General features: G+C 43.2%; 1 long non-coding RNA gene across 1 annotated transcript in view; it reads left to right on the plus strand.

Annotated features, from left to right (window-relative positions):
- Nucleotides 1-639: 639 nt before the first annotated feature.
- Nucleotides 640-26,688, plus strand: part of LOC135416016 (uncharacterized) — a 30,239-nt gene continuing 4,190 nt past the window's right edge. The window contains exons 1-4 of the long non-coding RNA XR_010431400.1: nucleotides 640-712; nucleotides 22,913-23,007; nucleotides 25,524-25,677; nucleotides 26,382-26,522. This is a non-coding gene — a long non-coding RNA (uncharacterized LOC135416016). The remainder of the gene's footprint in view (nucleotides 713-22,912; nucleotides 23,008-25,523; nucleotides 25,678-26,381; nucleotides 26,523-26,688) is intronic.

A 26,688-nucleotide genomic window follows, 5' to 3' on the forward strand; every position in this document is an offset into this window, starting at 1 on the left:
AATAACACGGTATTGACTCTGCCCCTTGGCTGGGCATCTTAGGTAAGAGTGAATTGTGAAATCCCAGCCCAATATTACCCTCTGACATTTGCTTTTGAAGAAGTTACCACAGAAACCTCAAAAGCAGGTTTCAGCGAGACGCATGTAGGGCTTTGGTCCTGCATCAGCCCTGTGCGAGAAAGTGTATTTCATCCTTCCCAAGGCCCCAGCACTCCACAGGGGTCCTTGTCCCAAAGTCAGAACTGCCTCCCCCACATGGAAATACCCACAGATGCAGCGAGACCACAGACCCCCAGCAGGGTATCATGGGGCAAGATGAGAAGCTGGTCTGAGAAAAGAGCTGGTTGAAAACACAAAGGAACTGCTGTGCATGTTTACAAACCCCAGTCTAGGTCTGGGTATCTGGCTAATGAATAGGGATGGCAGTAGATGTCTGTAGGGGTTCCCATCTTCACCTCTGAGCTCTGCCCCTGCTTTGAGACAGCTCAGCAGCTGGCGTGGCAGTAATTGAACCACTGTAAATTACAGCCTGGTGTATCAAGGGGAGCCAAAGCCGGTGCCAGTTTTTCTGTTAATATTACTGGTCTGAAAACTGTGCTGGTTCAACAGCTGCCTCCCAAAGAGCTGAGCCACCTTCACAGTGCGAATGAACACTTCCGAGAGGGAGGTGGGGCAGACAGCCGGCGGCAGGAATCACTGCAGCCATCTCCGGGTAAGTCATCATTGCCCGTGAATCAAAGGACTTACAAAGTGGATCCAAGGCGGGATGTAAAATATTACACATAGCTCTAATAACTCTGGGGTTTTTTGAGCCTCATGATGTATGGCATTCCCCCGTGGCACAGACTAAATCCATGACTGCATGCTTTCTAAGAAGCTTAGGAAGTGATTGTATAAAATTAGTATTAACTAGTTTCACTATTATTAAATGGAAAATTAAAGCTTTCAACACTAAGCTATTCAAGGTGTTTGCTACACGAATGCTCTGTAATGCCCTCATCAACAATAACCATCATTAAGGCTGCTCCTTAAAAGCTGGGGAAAAATGCATAATCTCTTGTATTATAATCCACTTTCCTAGACCAGGCATGAATTTAAAAATCTATTAAGAATGGCGTGTACAGAAAGCAATTTCCTGTGAGATCACAGAACAGCTCAGCCATAAATAGAACAAACCCTATCAGTTAAGTTGCAAAGGATAGTCAGACATATCCTGTCCCACATTCATAACATCAATTTATCTGTTTGGCTAACTTTGCTTCACTTACCATATTATAGTTTGTGGTTCCCATGTACCAGGATACTTAAGGAAACCAAAAACCATGAAGGATGTTTCCTTTGTACCACATTTTGGTAATCTTAAAAATTATGAGTCTTATTCTCCCCCTTTCTCTTATTTTGTGAGGTCCTCAGCATTTACAGACTTCAGATCCATTGTGTTACCTTTAGCCAGGCAAACAAGCAAAAATTCCCTCTCCCAGAGCTGCTAAGACAAACCAAAGGAAAAAGCTAAGATCATTGCCAGAAGGGCAAAGTGCTGCTACCAGAATGAGGGGCAGCAGCTGCTGCTGTGTCAGAGACTCAAAGAGTTGCCCACATGCAAGAGAAGAAAAAGAGGGTAAAAGTTCCCCAGGGCTGCAATGAGACAGTGAGCTGCCAGCCAGATCACAGAGCCTTATCTGAAATAGAGCACAATGGAGAGGGTCCTATAGTTTACCTGTTTTGCAGATGAGGACATGGAATCCAAATTATTTAAGTCCACCCAGTGAGTCAGTGGTAAGGCCAGGATTGGTTTTCTCACAGCCTCTGTGAGAGAACTATACACATAGTTTTCTAGAATACCAAATCCTACATACAGTCTGCAAAATTAAATTATAACACTCAAGACATCAAGAACAAAGAACAGTGCAGATTTTCTCATGTAATGGGTTCTTGACTGCCTTCTTTGCTAGCATTCACAAGAAAGGGAGAAGAGGGGTAAGGGGCAATGTAAAATCACCTATAAGATTCAGGTTCCTGCAAATATTTAGGTGGGGAAGGCAGGAAAAATTTTGTTGGACCACCCCATTGCCTCCTGAACAGAGAGGCAATAAGTTCTCAAAGGCAAGGCAGGGCAAGTCTGCCAAGAAGTCAGGCAAGGTTTTAATGGATGAAGCTCTATGTCCAGCAGAAGTTAATTGATTGTGAGATGTTTTAAATTAGACATTTCTATCTGATTCCATGTCAAAAGGACACACTTATGAGCTCTCAGGTCTGTCAGTCAGGAGTTGTTCCTGGAGTAAAGCTCCTAAACCAGCCTTTTCTCATTAAAATAAGAAAAGCAACAACCACAACAATTTAACCCCCACACATATAATGATACAGTTACAGTTCTTGGGTTCAGATTTCTGAGATTTCTGAGCCAAGGGAAATGGAACGGCCTTGAATTTAAAACTCCCTTGTGATAAAGAAATGCTGCTACGGTGTATGTGCAACTACATGGCATCAGTCATCTTCTAAACACCAACAACCTTTCATCTAATGCATTTTATAGGAAGCACAGTCCTAGCTGTCTTCCAAAGATTCTATGTAGCCAAATATACCCCAAAAAGGCAAATCTGAGAATCCTGTGAATGAATGAGACTTGAGACTTGAGCAGAGGCTGTGACACATTCCGTATGTCAGCCCTTGGGCACTTCTGCCTATGTACACCTGCAGAAACTGAGGCATTAGGACTTCTCATGATCTACCTTGGTATGGCCATTCCCTCTCCCCCACACTCAGTGCAAAGCATTTTCCCTGAATATCCTGGCCTAGATTTTGCCATCAAATATCTTAATGCCAACTTACTTTTGATGAAACAGGGTCTGTTCTTTCATAAAAAGAGCTTTAAATAAATCTCCTGTGTGAACACTCAGGATTCAACGAGCAGGAAAAATCGGATTTTCAGGAGCCCTCACTGTTGTTTTTCATTAAAATTAGAAGCAAATGCTTCCATTAAACTTGAGGAGAACACTGCAACCAGTGCTAAGCTATTTTAAAATATCCTGTCTGTATTGACTAAAGTCTACAGTCTTACTCCAAACAAAAATAAGTTCCATGCAAGAGGCTTAAAGGAACCAGACTATGAAAAAATCCATAAAGTAGCTCATAGGCTAATCATCTCTTCAAAGTCCTTCTTATTTGTTTCCTTGGAAATGAAAATGCAGCCAGAAGAAAAATTCTTCAAGCTCATGAAAGTGCTCTCTCTATAGCTACATGAAAAAGATCTGAGGATTTAAGCAAACGATGAGTGTTCAGTAATAACCTCTTCAAAGTCTGCCCTCTCTACTAATGTCCCTGACTGTGATAGTCAGAGGAATAATAAAATTATACAGACTAAGATTTACTCATTCAAGTGGTGCCTGCTTGAAGCTAATTCTCTGCATGAAGGTCAAATTCAAGCCGCTGTAAAACTGATAACCAGATAGTGTTATGGTTGGTAGGAAACCCTACCAGTGTTTCTAAAATATATGCTTAATATCTTTCTCTTGATTTTCATACATCTCTCTTTTTCCTGTTCAGATTGCAAATGAAGAGGATTTGGAGGAATGGAGTTTTAGTCTGCCAGATTTAGAGTAGCATAAACCCCTACTTTCCCAAGGAGATACGTGATAACTGGTCAGTGGCCACTGTGAAAGGAGTTGGTGGGAACATGTTGGGGAAATTTCTTGGAAGATCATTCTCTCACAGAATTTTAAAAGGTTAGACTATGATGTATTCTGGTACTGTAAACATCACTGGGAATAATGCATTCTGTTTTACATCTATATTTCCCTTCATATTTCCACATTTTACAGAATTTATACCATAACATCTAATCTCAGAAACACTGGCACAGAAACTTTCTATTTTTGTTTGGATTATTCTACATGACAGGCAGAAACTGAGCCCACTTTCAAAAAAGCAACCCACCTTCTGTTATTTTGCTAATCAGTTATATTCTCAAATTCCCTGATGGTTAAAGAACTTGGTGGTTTTACTGGAGAAAGAGTTCTTTCCATTCAATACGCAAACAAGGTTTTAAATATATGTAATTTTTAATATTCTCAGCCCTCTCTAGTGTAAAAACAAAACTGCAGTTCATATTCCTCCATCCCACCAAGACTGAACTATTCCCAAAGAAACCTTCTATACAAGCATTTGTAAGTGGCTATCTAACAAAAACTTGACCCAAGAATTGGACCACCCTACCACTTTACCCAATATTATATCCAGGCATTCTGAAATTGCTTCTTCAGGAAATGTATCATCTTACTTACCTCCTTTGTCAGACAAAAGAGATCATGACTGCCCACTCGGGCAGTCGTAACCACATTTTCCCAGAGAGTCTAGCAGCAGTGAAATGTCCCAGCTTCCCTCTGGCAACCAAGGCTCCCAAGTCTCCCAAGCGTAAAAAGGGCAAACCCTGGGGCAGAAAGCCCAAAATTACTTGCTCTCCAAAGGGCCATTTATTGCCCATATCACAGAAGCACTTTAACAGTGCATTTCCCAGAGAAATTCCCTCTTTAGGACTTCTGATGCCTTTGCTCAGCCAGGTTGGAGGTCCTTGTGGATAACAAAACAAAACTACAGCATGAGCTCCCACCCATGAGTGGCTTGAGGAAAGGAAAGCTAACCTGCCTAGGCACCTTTGCCACCTCTCAAGAGGCTGTTAGGAACATGGAGTCACATATATTTTTCTGTTTGATAGGAAAACAGCAAGACATCTATTAGTCTTCTGCATTCTTGCAAAGAAAATAAGAAGTTTAATCTGTGCGTCAGGAATTTTGTCCATCCTCTTATTCCAGTCCCTCCTAAGGGTTGTCCTGAGGAAACCAGGTCATAGCCAAGGTGCTTGCACTGTTACTTTGGCTTTCCTAGGAGTCTGTCCTGTCCACATGTGGTCCTCCAGCTCTGAGATAGCAGCTTGCCAAGGTCTTCCCCCAGGAGCATCCTCCCAGACCCCCGCCTCCATGCCCGGGGCTCCCGCTGCGGCGGCGCCAGCTCTGCTGCCACCATGTGTCAGGCCCCATCACGGCAGAGTCCATGCCACAAGCCGGGAGGGTTCCTGGAACCTCACCCTCCTTCCATTCAGTGCCCTGACCGCTGGTTTTGGGGCAGAACTCTCCCTGGCGCAATGAACACCCGCCCCATCCTTCAGGGACCACAGGCAGCAGCAGGGTGGAGAACGTCCCACCCTGAGACAGCTTCTTACCCAGTGACTGGAATAGTCACGTAGGAGATTTGGGTCAGACCTCCTCTCTGATTTCATATGAGTGCTCTCAGATGCCTTCTGGCTCAGGCCCTAGGTGAAAAATAGGAGCAGGAGGGATTGTGGATCGTGGGGAGGTGTAGGCACTCCTCTACTCAAAGCAAAGCAGAAGCAGAAACAGAAACAAAGCAGACATGCCTAGAAGCAGAGGTGTCAGGGACTGCCAGAACTTTGTTGGTGAAAGCCTGATGCCTGCTAGCTTTATATACCTCCTAATTTGTAGTAGATTAGTTTGTTTAATGTCTGGACTTGCTCTTCTCTAGGGCTGAGACTTCACTGCTGAAGTCTTTCTGTGAATTTATCTTGACTATAATTAAATGGCTGGTGTACTAAGAGCCCCATACCAACATCTGGGAGAGTCACGTTCTGGTCTCAGCTCCAAAGAATTATTTTTTTAATGTGAAACAGAAGCCTACCATCCAGAGGCATTCATAATGATTCCCAAAGTCCCAACTGACATGGAGTTGCATGCATACCCCACATCTTTACTGCCAGCCAAAAGCAGATCTGACCCCTGGCTTCCTGCATGCCATAAGTGCTTCCCAGTTTTCTTATCCTCTCAGACATGAGGGGATTTTGTTTCATATGCTGTTTTCTGAATCAGACTGGACCATCACAGAGAAACAGGTCAAAGTACACTTACTCTGGGTATTTCATTAATGAGGAAGCAAACCATGGCCTGCTTTCTCCACAAAGTAATCCAGAGATGCAAAAGGTAGAAGTAATGAAGCAATAGAGACATTCCTGGAAGAAATGCTAGACCTCAGAAACAAAAACTGAGATAGATGTTTTGAGGGTTTAAGATGGCAATTAGACATTTAAATGTGCCTTTCAAGCCTATGTGCATGATTCTAGATTGTGAAGACTCTAGATGTACTTCTACTTACAGCAGCTCAGCACCTCTCTACATTTACCTGTGTTTGTTTAGTAGAAGAAATGTTGATACTTTTGTCTGTGTACATCACCCTTGCAAGGAATGGAGTTGAGTACAAATGAGGTCATTAGAAACTGGTAAATAAACTGTTATATCCATTAAATGTGTGGATATAAATGCATGTATTCAGGCAAGGTATTTAGGTTCAAGGCTGTACTTCAGATACAAATATAATTGCTGGATCCTGCCTGGAAAAGGTAACAAGATGAAATGGAAAGTGGTTATTGGGTTTTTGAGGGGTACTATTCCTTGGCATATTACACAATTATCCCATTTCCTGAGGCATTATAATTAACACCACAATCTTGCCCACAGAATAAATACCTCCAGGAAAGAGCTGGGGACCATCACCAGAGCAGTGTAGGGAGAATACTTTGTGCTATACTCCCTGGGGGACTTCGGATATTTTTTCATAAGCATTAGATTTTGACCTGTGCTTCCAGTCAAAATCCAGTGAATTTGGAGCAACAACACTGGGACAAGCAGAGTGTTCAGAAATGCTCAACAACATATTCAGAGCTCTTAATGTACTTTTATTCTTCTTAATGGGTATAGGAGAGGAGATGGAGAGCAAGCCCAGACATTAAACAAATTAATCTACTACAAATTTTGCCTTTTTGGTTTTTCCTCAGCTCCTGCTGAGCCATGGCAAATAAGAGTTCTAGAGATACAATCCAAAGAGAAGGGCACACCAAAAAGAGAGCAAGTTTCTTGCACCGTGGGATGGTAAGGAGCAGGCTATGTTTTGAAAGCAGACTCTTTGACACAGGGTCTTGCGTTTCATCTTGCTGTCATGCTGTGTTACCACACCACCACATCATGCTGTGTGACATAACCAACAAACCCTGTTGTAACCTGCCATAGTATGTGTCATGGGAAGGCAACCTGCTGCCTGGTGCTTGTAAGGGTGCTTCAGGAAAAAGGCAATCCTGCTACTTCCCCACACTCTGAAGTGTACCAGAAATGAAGTTGAACATAAAGAGCTGCTGTCCCTCTGTTCTTCCAGAATCAGCTCCAAACAGTCATCACTTGTCCCCCAGAATATTTCAAAAATTCCAGAGTACATAGCAATATAATGTCGTTGAAATGGAGTAACGTGCCATGAAGAAAGAGGCTGCCTTTTGAAATCTACTATTTCATATTCAAGTAGGAGGTGGTATGATAGAGCACACCACAGCAGAGCCCCGGCAACGCATGTCAGTAAGGACAAATGAACTTTTCGGTGCTGACTCCAGGCATTTAAATGTTGTCTTCCACAGAGGTTTGCTCCACTAATCTCCACACCTTGCCATCTTCACAGTAGTGCTATCAGTTGAGAAGTGATGCCAACTAACTACTTAGAATCTGAAAACTTTACCCTTCTCTTTTTGCTACGTTCCCCAGGAATTACCAGTTGCCTCACTTTGTGGATATCCCCATAGATGACATTTAAACAAGGACTTTCCTGATTTATCTTGTCCCCAGGGGATTTCTAGCCTATGTGGACTATGTTTGTGGATAACAAAATGCATTGTCATACCACAAATTAAACACATTAAATTAAATTACTGTCTCTCATGCTCTTTCTCACTTTGTGAACTTCTAACCATGTATCATTGTCCATGATGTCTTCAATACCACAGACTCACCTTAAATTTAGAGAAATAAATTCTGTCTCAGAGCTCTTTTTATATTCCCCAAGCAAGTAATTTACCCCTGGGTGCCAGCTCAGCCAAATGGTGAGACATTCCCTTGCACCTTAGCATAGAGGTGGATTTCATCCAGCAAGAAAATTTTACTTCTCTAGCAAACAGAATTTAACTGTGAGCCATGTAGGCAAACAGTCAAATTTTTTCTCTTATTAACAGCTCCCAAAATATTTTTTTGTCAGCAAGAGGTATGAGAAAGAAAATATTGCTCTGTGCAATGTGAGGTACAGACTCCCTTGGTGCCCACCTATCCCACCAAAGGCATCATGGTTCACAGGTGAGAGCACCTGATCTGTAACACACTCATTGCAGAAATATGGAATATTCACATCTTTAGGTGTTTATAGTTTGGTGTGAAAAAATAGAGCGAGTTATAACCCACATTCTCCCACTCAAACTGCACTAGGCTCCAACTTGCAGGGTTGTGCATGTCCTCCAGTGTTTGTGGCCTTATTCCTCTGCTTCCTTGCTGAATTTTCTCAGCAGACTGTTCAGAGTGACCAAGATAGAGCTGTTGGTAGCTTGCCTGGGTCTCTGCCTCCAGCAGCAGACAGGGGCCATACAAAACCAACAAATCCCTAGGTACTTTCATGAGGTGCGGAGAGCCTTTCAGTGCATCAAGGCAGGCATTTCACCAGCTTGTGGGAGCTGCCCAGAGTGACATCAGTATGAGTGGCATGGGGAGGAGAGCAGCTCACCCTCTGTGCATGCAGCAGCCACTGAAGCAAGCAGATGTGGGCACTGGGATTAGTGAGAGCTGGGATGTGCAGGTATCTTGGTGAGAGAAGCAGATTGAATTGCAGCATGGGTTACTGTTCACATATTTGCAGGGAGAAAGGACAGTGGTAAATGTTTCCAGGGACAGATGGACATGACCACGGCCCCAACTGTATAACCAGGCACCTTCAGGAGCCACAGGACACTGCAGCCGTGGGCAGGCAATGGAGAGGGGTGCTGTGGGCAGAGGCTTGGAGGGAGCAGGGCTGCTGAGCCAAAGGCCTGATTCTGGTGGTGGGACTCTACATCTGACACCCTTCTCAGTTTTAGGGCTGCAGTGCAGACCAGCCAGGACCCCCTATCAAATGCTGCTGCCACCACAGCCACAGATGTGAGGTGAGGGCTGGGGTGGTGGCTGGCACTTGGCCCACAGACTTGACAGGCCCCTGTGCTGATGGCACATGTGGGATGGTGACACAGCCACTGGGGCCAAGCAGCCACCTGCCCTGAGGAGCAGGACTGGGACCAGCATCTGCAGAAACCGAAATCTCCAGCTGCTGGCAGGTGACTTGCCCTCCTTGCGCTGCGATCTCATCAGATCACCTCAGAGAAAGTGGTTGAGTGCCTTGGCCCGCGCCCAGGCGGGACAACAAAGGGCAAGTGCTGGTGACTCACACTGTGCCAGACAGCTCTCCCTCCCAACCAGCACCTGCCCTGCACTGCGGCAGCACCCCGCTCACCCCCAGCATGGGCACTGGTGGACTTCTCTCTACAGTGACCCCCGACACCATTTTTAAGGTTTTAATCCCAGCGAACCATCCCAGCTCCAGTATAAAACCATCCCGGCTCTGACAGGGCCCTTGAAGGGCCACAAGCTCCCATCTACCCCCAGGGGGACCCAGCTTCAGCCAGCCCCTCTCAGCCCCAGTTTCCTCCCCAGGCTGTGGTTCTGATGGGCTGTTTTGGTGGAGGAAGAGGGAGCAGATTGCTTTTAATTACACTGCTAATTTTTGGGTTCCATGGTTTTGTCCTTGTGTAGTTCCTATTAAGTACGATTAAGATAAAGGGTAGCTAATTAGCTCATTTATGAAGAATCCAAGAAGGAATACACCCTGAATGTTGAGGCATGTGACAGTTAAGGTCTATCATTTCTCACATCACCATCTTTAGTATTTTGGAGATTCATTAGAGCAGTAATTGCATTAACCTTGTTTACTGGGCATTTGAGACATCTCTAAAAGCACTGAAACAACACTCACATTTTTCCACCCCGTTTCTCAGCAGCCTTTATGTAACATATTGCCCAGCTTTTAGAGGCAGCAAGACATAGAAGAAATTATTGGAGGAAAGGTTTACAACCTCTAATTTCAAGGAATTTAAAAAGCCTGGTGTTTCATCAAAATTACAGAAATTAAAATTATTCAAGCAAACATGCAGATGATCAGAGGGGAGCAGAAGTCTCACAGATGGAGAAATTTTATTGAATGTACATATCATATCAGACACTGCATCAATATATTCAATGCTGAGAGAGTGCCAGACTCCCAGCCCTCTATCCCACAAGCCCATTTTTTGTTCACTGCATCTTCACTGCTTTGAAACTAGCACAGTTACATACCATAGTAAATGTACATGCATATCTCCATTGCATTGTTGTTATCATATTTCTATCTCATGCATAGATTTAAAATATTTTGTGTTCCCTGTGGCTATGCATGTTCTTCTTAAAAGCAGAATATTTTACAACACTGCTGTACAGCGTTTTCACAAATAGATGTATTATTAGGATAATAAAGTATCCTACTCCAATTTACATTCAAGCATCTTTTGCTTCTGGCTGGGAAAGCATGCTTGCAGTAGCTTCACAACCTCTTAAACTCTATAACTACAGCTATACATCTTCTGTAGAAAGATAAAAACAATCTGTCATGATTTATGGGCAACTCTCTCTGTTAATCCTAATAATAGGATTAGAAGAAGCAACCTACTTTAACCTTTAGATTTAAGGATCTTCAGAGTCTGTCCTTCTGCTGCTCTTCAACACAAGGGCAAATAGATAGTGAAAGAGGAGCAGCACACTTGGCCTTCTGAAGCCAGACCTGCCAAATGAAAACAGGAAACCAATGTGGTCTAAGAGCAGCAGCAAACTGTAAATATGCATCTCAGTGGAAACAGGTTCTCAGTCTGCAATGTTCTGAGCATACACCCTTATGCTTCACAAATGCCCAGAGGAGGACAGCGAAGTTGTAAAACCAACTGCAAGCAATCTCATTCACTGAGCTACAGCCTGGCAATCACATAAATGGCTCAAGAATGACATTCCTTCGTCCCTCGCCACTGAGTCACTGATTCCCACCTTTTAGTTGGGGAATGGAAACAAAGTCTCTTCTGACCCTGTGTTTTATGGTTCCCTGACCCCATTAATGCCTGCAACAAGCCTTACAGTAATATGGAAGGGACCAAGCATAGCCTTTGCATGACGGTGAGTCTCTCATCCATCTCAGTACCTGTCTCTCCCAGATAATGTCATTTCTGCTTCCCAGTCCCCATCATTTACTAGCTTCATGCCTGCTTCTTGCTGCATGAGCTAGACTCCCTGACTGGAGTCTGTGTCCGTAATGCACTGCAGTCATCAAATTGCCGTGATGCATCCTGTCAGTGCAGACAGCACGGAGACTATGGCACAGTAAGTAAGGGTAATGTAATGCGGCCACGGGGCCAAGAGGCACAGGAGGAGCTGAGACTGGAAGCACAGGAAGCCTTCTCCATGAGGCATTAGAGATACTCATGCAGCCACACTGATTAATATTGCCTCTCCCAAAATAAAATATGCCATCTCAAGGTCAGCGTGAATAAAGAAGCACACCAGGGTAAAAATCCCAGCTTGCTCATATTGAAAGAAGGAAAAAAGGAGTGCAGAGCAGAGGGAAGCAAGTGGTAATACCACTAAAGATTATAGAGGAATTTAATAAGGATTACTGCCTTATTAAAAACGGTAGTCTTAGTAAAGACAGTAGCTTTTTCTCTCCCTTTTCCTCTTTTAATTCTTCCTAAAGAAACAGTCTAGCTGATGATTCTGCAGATGGGCACTGAACAATGTGCCACTCTCAGTTCAGCAAGAATTTTCCAGTACACTTGGCAAGGCATGCAGATGTAAGAAAGTTCAAATGCCTCCCCTGGAAAATTGGACAAACAGCAGTTGGAGTACAGAAGTTGCCTCAAATAGGAACCTGTAAGAGTTATAGCTAACCTTGAAGGCAAATGGAAGACACTTAAGTAATGTACAGACAAAGAAGGAAAAGAGCAATACAGCATGTGGGGATTTAGACATGTTTTTGCCTCTAGACTCCTGGCAAGGACATTTTTAATGGTTTGTGGGGGTGAGGTTTTTGCAGGAAGTCCAAGGAGGCTACAGGAATTGGTTATTACTTGCAGGAGATTTGCTTCAATAAATGCTGTGGTTTCACTACACCTCTGTAGATCAGGCCCCATCATGTTTGTGAGTGACACCAGCTCACCGTGCTGTCTAAAGACAGTGGTTATTATTAGCACCCAGGCACCATGGATGTACAAGATTTAACCACTCAGGCCCAGCCTTTGGGAAGAAACAGCCTGTGTTTAGCTGTGTACATTTGCAATGATTCATGAGATTGTCTGCAATCTGCAATCGCTGTAAAAATAGTACTTACGCAACTCAGGAGCTACTACTGAAATCCTGACATTATTGGGTCTTCCCCTCTTAGTCACGCTCATTTCAATTAATTTCCATGCCGCCAAGAGAACTTCATGCAGAAAAGGCATAAACCTGAAAGAGGAACTGGGGGAGTTAGGAAATGCAGCAAAAGGGGATGATCATTTCTTTGCAATTGTGATGAGGAAAGATTGCAGCTGTTATTCTCCCTGTAGAAGTGAAATGTGCAAACTCAACGAAAAAAAACGGAGACAAATCTGTGCAGTTTTTTTTTTTTTGCCAAGTTGGTGTTTTACTTTAAACTGAGCCCAGTGCTGTCCAATCCTTTCTCCACTTCCTACCTAGGCCCAGCTCTACACTTTTTGCTGCATTCACAGCCAAGAGTGTCACTTCTGCATCACCCTGGTGTGGATCACTTGAAGGATGGCTCAGAGCACACATAAGCACATGAGGTTTAGCCCAGCCACACATAAAGAACCTGCCAGACCTCATCCACTGAGCTGTGGTTCATATCTTGGGCCCTTGTCCCTCATGTCTTGGGGATTTTCCCAGCACAGACCTTACGTGTCCACCACACAACCACAAAGAGACAGAGAAGAAACCTGTGGATCTGGATAGTGAAAAGGGTTCCTTTCAGTCACAGCTGCTCTTAAAAAACTTTCCAAGTAAAACCTGTAGGGCGAAATGATGAGACTCTTTCCTATATTGGCAAAATAACTACAACTGCTGATAGATCCATTAAACCTATGACTGTGTTCAGTGCAGGAGCAGCTCCCTACTGTGAGGAGCACACAGGGTCACCCACAGGCCCAGACCATCAGGACAGGGGCACTTTCGACACAAGAACTCTGCAAATTCCTGTTCACTCCCATATTAACTCAAGCCTGTGCTGTTGCATATCCATAGAATTACACTGGTGTGAAAGTTTAGCTTGAGCACTGCAGGTTGGATAGGATTTGTTCTTTTAGAAGACATCTGAAATCCAGCTGAAATCTATAGAGCTCTGTGCACTTGGCCCACTGGAAAACAAGGCTTTTGGACTGCACTCTCTCAGAATTCCTATTTGCTGGGGCTGGGGTGGAATATAATTTGCATGTGCAGGAGGACTAAATCAAGGCCTTTAGAAAGTTCTTGCCATAAAGTTTGTCATGCATGCTGAAGGAAACTCAAACTGCTTTATAGAAATCAAATCTTAAGGGGTACTGCTCAACTTCACAATCGCAGCAAGGCAGGTGTGCAAAATGAAATTGAAAAACAAGCCTACATACCTGGGCCATCTCATACAATAAAATGCAGTACATAAGCCATATTTGGGTCCCTTATCACAGTAGGTGACAATAATCTAATGCCTACTGGAGTCTCACTGCAGTCCTGCTGAGGCTGCCAAATCATTTTTTCGCTTTCTCATCCTGGAATTCTTCCTAATTCTTCATCCTGAAAATGGGATTTCAAAACTCAAGGTGCTCAACCCAAGTGTTGTCTTCCCAGTAGGGTAAATAAAACTTATACCTCGCTGAGCCAAAATTTCCTTTTCAGGGCTACATGGTAGAGGATGCAAAGAGACACATGGGGTTTTTAGAAAAACAAGAATGTAGCACATATACACAATACACCAGAAGATCCTTTAGCTGTAACCCTGAGATACCTGTTAGACCTCCAGGTGTCATGAAAAGGAGCACTCACAGAGATGCAGTTAGAGCAGAGCATTGAGTTGAAATGCAAACACTGAAAAGAGATTCTTAGGGCCATCACATCAGGCTGAGTGCCTTTCCAAGTGCAGTGTTTCAAAACAATTTACAATATTAGATCACAGCTTCTCAGAGTGCTTAATCAGGCAGCAGCATAAAAAACATAGCCCATGGATCTCAGGAACCTGCCTGAAACAATGAGCAACAGCAGAAAGCATTCAGGTGTGAAAGAGGCAGGTAGGGCATAGGGAAAAAAGCTCTTCTCTAGTGTTTCCTGTCCTTTCTAGCAATGTGGTGCTAGTTAAGGACATTGATGTAATATAGCTCCAAAATGCATATTTGCTTGCTCTCCAGAGAGACAAGAGATGAAGCAGGTCAATGTTCTTCTTACTCAGCTCTCTGTCTCCTGATACTGAGACAGAGAGATGTCCTTGACAGACATGTCCCCTGTATGCATTCAGTTTGATCTTTAATGCCAACAGAGGTGGTGATTTGCACATAGACAGCTTTTACTGGAAAAATTACCCTTTCTTCTAGAGTGTGGAGCAACTTTCCATCGGTAATTAATTGATCTGTGTTTTCTATAGTCAGCCAACACTCAATGCAATAGTGCCATATAGGCAAAACCATTCAGAGGTCATGTTTTTCTATCCCACAACTGGACTTCTGCAAGCAAGCCCCCTTGTTACAAAAAAAAAAAAAAAAAACAAAAAAAAAAAACTAAAATAAAAACAAAACCCAAAACCTCTTGGGATTGCAGAAGAAAAAGAGATGACCAAGAAGAACAGGAAGGATGACAGGAAAGGATACAGATTAAGAAACATCTGGACAGTTTACTGTGAAAATATTCCCACGTGTGAGACAGTGTGACAAAAAGTGAAGTATACATCTCGCCTGTACTCCATCTGATTCTCAGTGTAAAAGCTTGAGCTGTCTCTTGTCCTGAGTACAGTCATGGACACCTAGTTCATGGCAATCAAAAGGTCAAAAGTATCCAGAAACAATCAAAACCTGAAGTAGATGAAGAAAGTGTAAGATACTGGATTTTCTTTGCACAGAGGTAAGCTTGGGTAAGGAGCAGACATTGACTAAAGCATCCATTGCCCCAGATGTAGGGACTCCTTTGAATGGCGAGTGCTTCTTTTCCACTCTGCTCCCAAGAAGAGTTCCCACTGATTCAGCTCTCAAAAGCAGGCATGGAATTTCCATGTGTTTTGAGTCCCTGTTGCATGAGGTTTTTGCTTCAAATCTCATTGTCAGAAAGCTTTCTCCTGAACTCCATCTTCATTTCTCTTTCTGCCTGTCATCCTCCCAGGCTTCACATTTTCCTTTGGCCAGGGGAACCAAAAAATTGTGTTTGCCCACCAGTCATATTAGCTTTCCTTTAAAGCTGGAGTTATCACTCTCACCAAGCAACACAGGCATGGAGAGCTCAGGGCAGTGAGAAAGAGAGAAGAGGTGTTCGTGGCACAGCAGTGAGCTGTACCACTGGGAAACACATAGCACTGGAGAGCCCTAATGAAATACATTGGCACCAGTATAAACCATTGTCTCTCTGATTACAAAATGGCTGTGTTGAAATGACTACCAGGCCCTGCTAAAACACCAAGCTCTTATATACCACTTGTCAGCCATCATTTTCAAAGCACTTTCAGAGGGTGGGAAATGATTTATGCAGGGTCACTGAATAGAAGCAAAATTAAACCCCTCTGTGTCTGAGTCATCTGCCAGTATCCTAACCACTGAGATACTCCAGGAAACCCTGGCTTCTTTGTCATGTTAGCCATCTACAGCACAGGATACAGCAACAGCTACAGCTATACAGCTGGGATTTTCTCAGAGTTACCAGGACAGCTTTAGTGGTGCAGCTCTGAAGCACTACATGTGAGAAACAGATCTTCTTTTCATATGCAGCAAAGCAGTGCAAGTCACAGCATATTTTTTCTCTGGAATCTATGGGACAGAGGTGCTCAGGAAGGCCATACTAATATCACATTTACACTTGAAGTCGTCAAAGCACGAAACAAATAATTTGTGAGATAGGAGAAAAATTGCAGACTCTACAGTTCCATGTGGTTAATGATCTCTCCATGACCTTTCAGTTTTGCACTTCATCTTTTATTTAAACTATTTATTTAGAGCCACAGGGTTTTATATGAAGCATACGTCTGTATCCATTTTCTTACTGCATTTCAAGATTACAGTGAGAGGTTTTGGTAAGGAAGTCAGAGGAAGAGGCACTTAATGTTTGTCTCTAAGCAGTTTTACAGAGCTAAGCAGGGATTCTGCACAGTAAGACACGAAGGAGGCTGAGGAATAAGGCTGCAGTCTTTGGCTTGCCAAGTAACTTCAGGATGGACACTTCATCACTCAGCTTTTGTTACTTTGCTAAGCTGGGAAAATGGTTACCTCAGCTCCCTGTACTGGGAATGGAAAGAGGTAATAATGCTGAATTATTCCCTAAACTCAGAGGCAGAGCTATGGATAATTTAGAGTAACATCTCTATCAACTAAAGCAACACTCACTACTAAAGTTGGGTGGCCTGGCCTCATTCCTTATGTGTCCAAGGTCACCTTTCTTGAGTCTCATTTGTTTGACAGAAGAATTAGGAAACATAAAATAGCTCTCAGGATACCAAAAAGTATTCTTTTATTGGCATAGACTGAAGGATGGAATTGGACTGGATTAAAAAAAAAAAGCAAACTAAACTTTGAATCAATATGCACAGTTTTCAGAAGCAGGGAGCACTGGGAAGCTCTCTTTAATCAGCAAGGTATTTGCACATCACGTCACTTAGCAGAAGCCAGAATCCCAGGATGAGGATGAGGACATCTCTTTGAATGTCTCCTTGGAAAACAGCTTGACCTGGCACCCTAACGCACTCACTCCCACTGCACAGCCTGCACTGAAGTGCTGTGTGTCACTCCCTCGGTTTGCTGGAGCCATAAACTCATCCCATTCAGTCTTCTGGGAACTGTTTTGCCATTAAAAAATGTAAATAATAGTAGCTAAAAAACTAACCCATAAAAAGCTTTGAAGTTTGCTTACAAACAAACTGTCTTCATAAACTCTCCCAATGTGTTTGTGCTAAAATATTGACTTTTCAGGGAGGTAAATATTTCTCCACTGCTTATTGCATAGAAGCTTGTTCCTGCTGTTTATTCACATGCCAAGGCCAGGTAGTACTGCTGCAGAGCATATAATCCCAGTCTAGAGGCTTTAGTACAGTTCCCAGCCTGTTCCCCAGGAAGTTAGCCAGTGGCAATACTTTCATTAACTTTGGGGAGAGCCAGGTTTTATTTGCCTGCCTGTAGGTCTACTCTGTGCCTTACAGTGTGTTTCAAAGGCTGTTGTGGTCTTTAGAAAGATCTTTTTTGCAAGTAGAGTGCTGATCTCTCTTGTGTCCTGTTGTCAGACTCTGGTGCCTCGCACATGCCCTTCTACAAAGTTTGAATCATTTGTTTTTCCAGAGTAACAATCAATTGCAGAGGATATTTGCAGCTGAGTCACTTTTAGCAAGGGCAAAAGGTAATGCCTGTTTGTGCAAGTGTAAGCCACATCCCTTCTTGGGGCTGTGCCATTTGACTATGGAGGGTGATAATTTTGCCCATCCTCCTCTCCCTTATATCTTGTTCAGGTTTCATTTTGTATGTTTTATTTGCAGAACAAGGGAATTCTGACTTCTTTTTTCTATTATTATTCCTGTGGCTACACCTCAGAGCAACCCACTCAAACACTTGACAAGTTTATGTAAAGTACAGCTATCAATGCACAGGAATAACCTCTCCTATCTACCCTAACAGAAAAGAAAATATTTCCCCAGAAACAGGAAAAATAAATCAACATATTGTATTTTCCTGGCAAACTCACCTCCATATCCTCCAACTCACCTCACTCATTTTCAGCCACCCAAATATCCTCCCTCTCTTCTAAGCCAGGAAAAGAAGGGCCACCACAGCACTGAACTCAGTCCATTCCCAGGCATGGAGAATAAGGACCAAAGCTGGCCTTATTAATCCAATGCTCAGACAGAAGATCACTGGGGGCTGAGGTCACAACCCTTTTACAAGAATGAGGAAAAGTTCTGGCAGCTGATGAGCTTATGCATCAGGTTGAGGCAGAGAGGGAAGAGCTACAGAGCCACATAACTCCTGACCTCACACAGCAGGAGACACGTGCCTACCGTGTGCAGGCTTGGCACCATGGAGGCACAGATAGATCTTCCTTGGACAAAACCTTCCTCTTTCCTCTCCTGCCCTCAACACTCCTGCAGCTGAAGGGATGGGGTAGAACAGTCCAAAGATACAACAGGATTTAACTAAAGGTATATTATAGGTCAGTGGTGGAGGTATGACTTGAATCATCCTTCTGGATCCCAGTGTTCTACACACAGAAAAGTTTTCTTGTCCGGCTTTTTTCTTTTTTTTTCTTTTTACCTTTTTTGCCTGTTTTCTCTTATTCATGTCCTCTCCAATCCCCATCCTCATAATTTCACCAGACATTACCTCCCCTCTCAGCCCCGGCAGAAGTTTCTGATGATTCCCTTTGCCTATTCAAAGTAGAGGAATTTGGGAAAGGTGAGTCAGATTGACTATAGTGGACTGAACTCAAAAGTCCGGCACAGTATCTGCTCAACCTTGCCTGCTTTTCTGCTGCATGGAAGAATTAATTCAGAGATAACTCCTATCTGGATGTTGTGGCAGAGGCATGGGATAGACAGATGGGCTGAAACAAGGAGATCCATAACCTAATTCTCTATTTTTTTCAGACCATATTCAGTAAATTAAACTGACTGCTGACTTCTTCCATGTGGCAATGTTCTGCTTCCCCGCACACTGACACACCTTTATATAGTGACAGACTTCATGCTTGCAAACAAGGAAAGGCTGATCTGGGATATGAAGGTCAGGGCAGTCTTGACTGCAGTGAACGTAAAATGGCAGAGTACAGGATCCTGAGAGGAGAGAACAAGGTAAAAAGCAAGATCACAACCTGGACTTCAGGGTTTCTGTGGGTATATCAGCAGCAAAAGGAAAATTAAGGAAAATGCAGACCTGGTCTGAATGGGGCAGGAGACCTGATAAAAATGGCATGGAAAAGGCCAAGGTACTTGATGCCCACTTCATCTCACTTTTTACTGCTGAGACATGCCTTCAGGAATCCAAGGGCCCTGAGATCAGAGGGAAGGTCTGGTGCATGAAAGATTTACCATTGGTGGGTGAGGAACATGTTAGGAAATTTGAAGTGAACATGCACAAGTCCATGGAACCTGATGAGATGCGTCCATGAGTGCTGAGGGAGCTAGCCAATGTCATTGTGAGGCCACTTTCAGTTATCTTTAAAAGGTCAGGGCAAACAGGCAAGTTCCTGTGGACTAGAAGAAAGTAAATGTCATTACTATCTTCAACAAGAGCAAGAAGGAGGAACTGGGATACTACAGACTAGTAAGGCCTCACTTCTATCCCTGGGGAGGCAATAGTGCAAATAATCCTGGAAACCATTACCAAACATCTGAAGGACAAGAAGATGACTAGAAGTATTCAGCATGGATTTATGAACAGGAAATTCTGTTTAAGAAACCCAGTAGAATTCTGTGATGAGACACCTGGCTTGGTGGATGAAGGGATAGTAGTGGATGTTGTTTATCTTCACTTTAGCAAGGTTCTGGATACTGTGTCCTATAAAATCCTTATAGATTAACTGATGAAGTACATATTAAACAACTGAATAGTGAGATGGACTGAGAGATTGCTAAATTGTTGGGTTTAATAGGTTGTGATCACTGTCACAAACCCAGCTGGAAGGTCAGTCATTAGTGGTATACCCCAGGGGTTGATACTGCAGTCAAAACTCCAAGATTTCATTGATGACCTGGATAATGGAGCATTATCAGGAGTTGATCCTATCCCTCTGCTCGACTCTGGTGGGACACATCTGGAGTGTTGTGTCCAGTGCTGGGGACACTGGCCACACTGAAGTGAATGCAGAGAAAGGTCATGAGGTTGATTACGGGATTGGAACATCTGCCATATGAGGAGAGACTGACAGAACTGAGTCTGTTCAGCCAGGAGAAGAGAAGGCTCAGAAGCATCTTATTAATGTAAATAAATACCAGATGAGTGGAGTTAAGAAGATGGAGCCAAACTCTTCTCAGTGACATCCAGTGACAGCACAAGAGGCAATACAGTAAATTCTAATAAATTGAAAGTAAAAAAGTGTGGTCAAACTGTGGATCAAGTTGCACAGAGACATTGTGGAGTCTAAATATCTGGAGACATTCAAAACCTGACCGGGCATGGCACTGAGCCACCATTCCTAGTCGTTCCCATTTTGAGCAGCGGGTTGGGCTAGGCCACCTCGAGAGGCCCCTTCCAGCCTCAGCCATGCTGTGATACTGAATTACCTAAAATATGCTGTCCCATGAACCTCAAGTAAACTGAAGCAGAAAGATGTCTAAAAATTGTCTTCTTGTTTCAAAACAAGACCCTTTAAAAACAATAAATGGCACCTATGTAATTCCTGTCCTGTTTGTCTAGCTTGTCCTTCAAGCTCTGCTATTGATTCTAGTGTTCCATTATCTTAGGTCATTAGGTTGGTTGGTTGTTTTTTCTAGTGACTAACTTGAATCTCTTCTAATGAAATTTAAGCCACTCTTACAGTGCACTGTACATTTGAAAAAAATTAAGTACTGTTTCTGTGTTTGAAGAATGTTCTTGTGCTCCCCTTCAATCTTCTCTAGGTTGACCACATTTTTTTCAGTTTCAGCATGACAACTTAACTCTTTTCAGATCTCTGATCATTCCTATTTCCCCCCCTCTGGCCTCTCCACAGCTGACCCACATCTTTACTGAAGTGCCCCAGACTCAACATAATACCACAGCCAAGGCCTCGCCAATGATAAGTAGAGCAGAAGGATGACTTCATCTGTCTCTCAAGCTGCATTCCTCTTACCAGAACCCAATACAATGTCTGCCTTTTTTGCAATCCCATGACACAGCTGATTCATGTTCAGCATGTGATCTACTATAACCCTAGAGTCTTCTCGAAAGAGAACTGCCAGCTAAACAATTGTTCCCTGTCTCAAATTGGTCTAGTTGCTCTATTTCTGCTCAGATGTAGCATTTTGCACCTGCACCACTGAACCCTTCCTTTTTCAGCCTATTTCTTGCAACTTGTCACAAGTATTTTGAATTCTGACCCTGGCTTCTAGCATACACACAGCTTTGTCATCATCCAGATTGTTACAGAAGAGGGTGACCCAGGGCAGATCCCTGCAGAACTCCTCTGGCTACAGTTTTCCATACAGATGGTGATTAATTCATAGTTAAACCAATAGTGTAATTTCCAAGCACAAGCACAAGCCAAAAGTCACTAATACATAGTGACTTATTCTAGAGGATATTTGTCTGTTTTGTGGGACTACATCAAGACAAATACCAAGGTGGAAGATCCTTACCTTCTCCCTATCCCCTAAAACCCTGCTGTAAAAGGAAAGATATGGTTTACATGACTTGCTTTTAATAAATCCATGTTGGGTTTGCAAACAGTTTGTTTGATAGTTTTTCCAGAGTTTTCTAGGGTCTGGAAAATGGACATCCTTCCACCTTTTTCTTCTCCTCTCCTCTGTTCCTCATTTTAAATGTATAACTGGTCAATTCTGCCCAAGGATGCTTGCTTCGTGGAAGAGTCCACATGGAAAGTATTCAGGAATTTGTATTCAGAGCTTCAAACTGGAACCTCAGGATTGGCCAGGCCTATGAGACTCTTGTCCCAGCTCCAGGTCTCTGATTCAAGAGTTGGCTCTCCTGTCTGGCATAAGACAGAGGACATTGACCTACTAATGTATGGGCAAATTTGAATAACATTTTCACAATTCCCACCTTTAAATGTCAGCGCTTGAAGAATAATGTCTGACTAGAAGAAACTGGTGGTTCCTGTGCCAAAACCTGGAAAGACCAATAATTTTAATATTGCAGGTATCTTCAACTTTGTACTAGAGAGCAATTGGTTTCAAAATAATAAATCTATGTCCTGGCATTTTGTTATGAATCTTTTCCTGATTACTGCTCTGCTTTATGGCGCTGTTGAGATAAACTAGTACATTATATTATGGGTCTCATTTATCAGATATAGTCTTAAAAATAAATGATGCATGCTCTTGCAGAACATGTGCACTTCCAGGCCAGGCTACCTTGAGCAGTCAAATCAAATCAAACTGCTCCAGGCTCTGCACTGGATCTAATCAGCTGCAGAAAAGGGCAAAATCTCCCATTAAACCTTTCCCCTCTCTCACCTTTCCCCTGACTGGCATGTTTTCCCTCCAGTATGACACTTGATGGTCCCTGTCAGGTTTTATTTTCCAGCAGCCCACCTGTCACCATCCCTGTTTTCCCAGAGATAACATTTCTGTACGTCAATGTTCACTATCTATCCATGTCACATTTAGCTTTAATCCCTCCTTAGACTTTTGTTCGAGGCCTTTGCAGTCAGTACCTGTTGCAATGGGGGGTCTTGCAAACGTAGTTAGGCAACCTGATTGTGTTTGATGGAAGTATCTTGAGTAAACAGCTCATTATGTACATGGCCACTTGCTCAAGAGGTTGAACATTCATTTACACATGGGATGTTTTGAAAATAAAACCCAAAACACTGCCTTCTTATCAGATGGTGTTTAACTCATTCATGTTTGTGAAGGATGATTCTGAAATTCGCTTTCTATAGTTCCTTTCCTCTTATGACTGTTTATAAAATGTAACCAAGCTTATGACTACCCCAGAGAGGTAGCTGTAATTAATCAAAGCACAACTGAGGTACCTACTTCCTGCCTATCTGAAATCTCCCTCTAGTTTCAACTGAACAAGGCTTTCCTTTTCACTTCCTAGCCTAAACTGTTGCTCTGGAATGTTAAATATTTGCCACAGGTCACTCCAGAGCTGGCTGTACTTCAGCGAGAGATAAAGAGACCTCTGGGAACTATTTGCGACATTTTCAAGAGGTTCTGAAATCCTTTAAGGAGGTAAAAAAAAAGTATCTCTGTACAGAATAAGATTTTTTTCATGATTAATTAATTAGCATTATATTCATTTTGCAAACAGATAAACTGAATCAGAAAACCCTCAACCTTATCTACACACCTAAACTGGAGCCAACTGGAACTGAAGAACAAGTTCAAAAATTTGACACTAACAACATGACGCCCAACTAAAGGGCTCAAAAGCCCAACTGGAGTGTCTGCAACTACAAGTGGGGTGATGAGTCTGACAGAAATTGCAGTCCAGGATTTATCCTGGTCCTGGGGTTATGCTGAATGACCAGCACAGCAGGAAACAGTTTGAGGAATGCAGTCCCCAAGTAACCAGGCTGATCAAGAGAGAACATGCTAAAATGAATCAAGTTGCATTTGAAATCTTCCTTGCTATTAATCTGATGTGCATTAAAAGGCAGTAAGGAATGTAATAAACTGAAGAAATATGGAAAAGGCATATTTTGCTAATACAAAAAAAATTCTATTATGATCCTCAGTGGGAAAAAAAGTTTTTTGTTATAGCGCTAATTAACACTATTCAAATAATCAGTTTAAATCACCTGTTGCTATGATTTTAGTGCTGTGGACCTGAGCTCATGGTGCCCCAATAGCCCCAGGCCTCCATTTTTAGCTATTCGTGTTCTTTTTCCCTCCTGGACTCACAAGGATTTCACTTTCTATCTTGTTAATTTTCTCTGAAAAAAAGTTGAGTAGCCAATTTTCTTTACTCTCACATCCATCTGGCCAGCCACAATAAGCCACAAATTTCAGAAACTGCAATAAATATAAAACAAACAAAAAAAACCCAACCCAAACTACCATGGAAACAGCAAATTCAACTACTCCTTTTGAATTCTGGCAGCTTTAAAGAGACCCCTGGAACCAGGTTTTTAAGTGTTTATTATGCACAATTACTGCTTCTTTTTTTTCTAAAAAAAATGGTCCATATTGGGTGCTGAGCACTCACCCTCTTGTAAAGATCTGGCATATGCAATTAGTCCAAGCAACAGTTGCGCAATCCTAATTACCTGTTTACATACACTTAAATAAGTGGCCACCACCAAAGGCTATGTCTATACTAGTAAAATAGATGTTCCTAGGACTATTTCTGGCCCTGAGGCCAATTGGCATGGAATAGCATGTCCATACAGGTAAATTCCCTTATCCATCAAAACAGAGTGGGCATATCCAACCTGCTCACTGAGAGATGAATAGCCTGTATCGACTCACAGTGCTTGGGAATTATCTGGAAGCCTGCTGGTTAACACCATCCAGCACTGCACTGTGGAACATTTTAACTATTCAAAAACATAGATGAACATGTATCAGGGCCCAGGAATGTGTGTTGCTTAATATACTAATATGGACATAGCCTGAGAGTCAACTATGACCTGAAAACTTCTTGTTAGATGACAATGATTTTTTTATTCAGAACAAAAATAAATGTCCCAGTGTAAAACCAGTGAAGGCTGTCTATGCCTCCTTATGGACTTCATTCAATTTTGGCTTGGCTGCTACATAAATACATAAATATATGTATTTATAGGGCATATTGTTAGTATTTATGTTGCAGATTTGCCAAGTTAGAAACAGGGACCCTTGCATGAAGTGCAGACTCAAGATGTGCCTACTTCAAAGGTTTCAGGAGATAAGTGTTACAGCAAATTCAGGATGTATTGTCAACATCTATGGGACTGACTGCACTGCCTGATGCAGATGGCTGATGCACATAGATGGGAGCTCCCACTGACCGTGTTAATCCCAGGGTTTGACATGTGGGAAGCACGGTGTTGAGAGATTCATTTGAGCTGGCCAGGAGCCAGCTTGAGTCCAGATGTAGTCTAGACAAATCAGGCTGTAGCTGCCAAGAGCTGGGGCTTGGGAGCTCGTAGGCAGCACTGTGTAAATACAGCCTGGCTTCTCCAACCTAGAGCTATCCAGACCCTGTCTGTGCCCTGTGGTTGTGCCAGCTGGGGCTCAGCTGCACTGGGCAGCCCCACGCTGAACCCTGTGTCATGGCACAGATGTGCTCCTGCCCTTCATCGATCCCCTGGAGCAGCTCCTGGCCACCACAGTCTGGATGTGTCCACGTTAGAGCAACTGGGTCAGTGTGAGACTGCCTGCCTTCAGCCAGAGCTGGGCTCAGCCTGCCAGACCCAGCCCTGGACCTCCCCAGATAGTCCTGTGCTATGGGCAGCACTGCAGGACTGACCAGAGCATGAAGACCTGTGTCACTGGTGGGGAGAGCCCTTGGCTTATGCATGTGGCTGAGGCAGTGAGTGACAAGTTTGTAGCTGCACAGACCTGAATTAATCTTAGTGCTTGGGCATAAATGAGGTTGAATTGTGCCTGACTCATGAATGAATGAGAAGGATGCTTTGCCATAAGCATTAGTTTTAATATTGCAAATTATGTATTTTATTTAATGAAAAAATAGTTCTTTGCTCTTTTTCATGCCCTTTGAAAATTATTGATTTTTTTTTTCTTTCTATGATAAACAAAAAAAGCAGCAGCAAACAATCTGGAAAAATGGCATGATTTGATTGTAGCAGTAATAGAGCTCCTGGAATCCAGCATCACAGCCTTGTCTGCTACTGGCCTACTCACAGCCTCCAAAGGCACTAATTACATCCTCTGGATTGATTCATGGATTTCACTGAGGTACTGCTCCTGAGAAACTCCTGATGTAGCTCAGCTGCGGAGCCTACACCTATGTGAGCCCCTTTCTATGGCAGCAGTGTTGGGGGTTGCTGTTTGCTTCAGGGCTGCTCATTCCTCAGCTTCCCCGAGAGCCTCTGCTTCCCACTGCTTCTTCAGTAAAAAAAGCCTTTTCTTCTTAACTCCTCAGCTGAGTTCAGAACTGAGCCTTTTGATGTTCTCCTCTACTGCTGAGGACTTTTAGGGAGGTCTGAGCCCATGTGAGGGCTGCTAGCTCTGTCCTGCTGGCATGGCTGCATTTTGTCTTCATGGCTTTGCAGCACTGCTGCAGCTGCTGACTTTCTGTTCTCAGTGACACTGTCTGATGAACCTGGGCTTGCAGCACTTCAGAAGGACAGCTGTGCAGTTTGTTCCTCATTCCCTCTAATTCTAGCGCTTCTGAAGGAGCTCAGAGCAATTAGTATTATTTACAAATATAGCAGGAGATGTCTTAACATGCAGCACACTGGGGTGTCTGCGTACCAGATGGAGACAGAGAAATGCTGCCGCTCCAGGACTCTCTCATCAATCTGGTGCTCTTGAAATTCATGTTAAGCTCTGCCTAGAGGAAAAATATTAGTCAGGACCCCCCACCCATTCTCCCAGTGAATGATCTCAATCAGGAGTCAGTACTGAGACACATTAATCATGTTTAATTTTAATTTCAGGTTCAGCACCGTGTTTCTTCCAGGAAAGGGCAATTTCCACTCAAACAGGTACCTGAGAGGAAGGGGGAGAACTGGCCATCCATTTGTGAAGGACAGTATAAGAGAGCTCATCTAATGGGGACTGAGCTTTGCCCCATGGAGGTAAAGAGGGTCTTTATTCAACCAAGAGCTATCAGCCAAACCCCTGAAAATAGAAACAATCAAGTAATTTCTGGGAAAATGAGTAAATGCTGCCAGGACCTCTTAGTGGATGTCGAGGGGCAGGCATGTTCTGAAACTACCTAAATCCACTGAGATGGATGCCCAG

This window comes from Pseudopipra pipra, chromosome 1 (assembly GCF_036250125.1).
Source record: "Pseudopipra pipra isolate bDixPip1 chromosome 1, bDixPip1.hap1, whole genome shotgun sequence".
NCBI classification, from domain to species: Eukaryota; Metazoa; Chordata; class Aves; order Passeriformes; family Pipridae; genus Pseudopipra; species Pseudopipra pipra.